Below are 2,155 nucleotides of genomic sequence, written 5' to 3' on the forward strand. Positions count from 1 at the left end.
GGTGAGTGTTTGGACTGAGCTTGGGGTGAATCCACGAGTTGGTACACCTTTTTGGGCATTGGACGCTAGCCTTGCTCCTTTGTGGGTGTCCAAACACCAAGCTGCTCCCTTTTCGGTGTTGAACACCAAAAGGGGGTGTTAGTTGGGCGTTCAACGCCTGTTTTGGGCCTTCATTTCTAAAGACAAGTATGGGCTACTATATATTGCTGAAAATTCCTAGAAGTTAGCTTTCCAATTTCATTGAGAGAGCGCTATTTGGACTTCTGTAGCTCATGATACGCTCATTTGAATGTACGAAGGTCAGAATGTGCAAGTATCTACAGTCCTTTCTCAGCCTCTGAATCAGACTTTTTCAAAACTTGCTAGAATCACCCAAAAATCACCTAAAAACATAGAAAAATCCAAAAAACTGATAGTATCATCCAAAAGGTGATTGTTACAGTAAAACCTACTAAAACTTGATAAAACATAACAAAACATAACCAAAAACAATAAGAAAATAGTGCTAAAAAGTGTATAAAATATCCGCTCATCAGAACACCAAACTTAAATTGTTGCTTGTCTCCAAGCAACCAAAAACAAAATAAGATAAAGAAGAGCGGATTACAATAAGTCTCAAAGCTCTCAATGAAGCTCAGTTTCAATCAGATGAGCCGGGCTAGTAACTATTTAATTCTGAATAGTGTTGTCATCTCACTTTCCTTTGAAGCTCAAAAGCATTGGCATCTTTAGAAACTCAAAATTCGGATGATATTATTGATTCTCCTAGCTTAGCTTTTCTTCATTCTTGACCCAAAGCTTCTTTTGGTGCTTTGCACCATTTTGAGCCTAGCCGTGACCCTAACCATTTTATTTTACAGTATTACCACCGGATACATAAATGCCACAGGTACTTAACTGGGTGAACCCAATTGGATTGTGATTCAACTTTGCTAGAATCCCCAGACAGTGGTACCCAGAGTTCTTAGGCGTACTCTTTCTTTTTTCTTTTTCAATGGATCACGACTTTAACCGCCCAATCTCAAGCTTTTCACTTGACACCTTCACGCTACAAGCATATAGTTAGGGAAAGCAGCTCATTTGAACTTCAAGGCCTTTTTATTGTGAAACTCTCCTAACTATTGATGCTCAAAGCCTTGGACCCTAGCTCTCATTTTCCTTCATTTTGAGCTTTATTGGATTTTTCTTTTGCTTTGCTTTTTCTTTTGCTTTTTCTTTTTCTTTTTGCTTTGCTTTTTCTTTTGCTTTTTCTTTTTCTTTTTGCTTTTGGTTTTTCTTTTTCTTTTTGCTTTTTTTTTCTGCTGTTTCTTTTTCTTCAAGAATCACTATTTTTTATTTTTCAGAGTCAATAATACTTCTCTAAATTCACTGTTTCTTAATAGCCAATATACTTAACTTTACTATCAAATGTGCACAGTTAATTCAAACATTCAAAAAATCAATGCAAGGCCACCACAAAAAAAAAATTGGAGATAAGTCAGGATATACTCGAAAATTATGCATTCACTACTTCTAGGTAAAAAAATTCTTTTAAGCTTAATGAGGATGCATTGGATATCTTATAACCATGAAGTACTTGGAAATAGACTACTAAAGTAAAATCGTAAGAGTGATCATGCAAAAGCTAGAATAGAAATTAGAAAAAAATGGAATGAAATAATGAAAAACAGAAAGAAAAGGGGAATGAAACTCAACCACCTTAGTACTGATGGTTACTCAGGTTGTGTGCATCTGTGAAGATGATTCAGCTTTCCTTGGTGCACTTGATGATAAGATAGACCTAGAGCTCACTCTGCAACACCAAACTGAAAAATTTGTTTGTCCTCAAGCAAAGAAAACTGAAAACAGAAGGTAAAAGTTTTAGAAGGGGATGACGAATACTGGCGTTCAACGCCAAGATTGGGCGTTGAACGCCCAAAAGGGACCAAAAATTGGTCCAGAGCTCCTCCTGAATGGGCGTTAGATGCCCAAGTTATTCTTATTATAGCGTTCAACACCAGCAAGTACTCCTCAGTGGGCGTTGAATGCCCAGCCTCTACTCCTTGGCTGGTGTTCAATGTCAGCTTTTTGCTCCATGTAGGCCGTTGAATGCCCTAGTGACTCCTTCCCTGGCATTCAATTCCAGCTGGCTTCTCTCCTTTAGGCATTAAACACC

The sequence above is a fragment of the Arachis hypogaea genome, chromosome 5 (genome assembly GCF_003086295.3).
Source record: "Arachis hypogaea cultivar Tifrunner chromosome 5, arahy.Tifrunner.gnm2.J5K5, whole genome shotgun sequence".
NCBI classification, from domain to species: domain Eukaryota; kingdom Viridiplantae; phylum Streptophyta; class Magnoliopsida; order Fabales; family Fabaceae; genus Arachis; species Arachis hypogaea.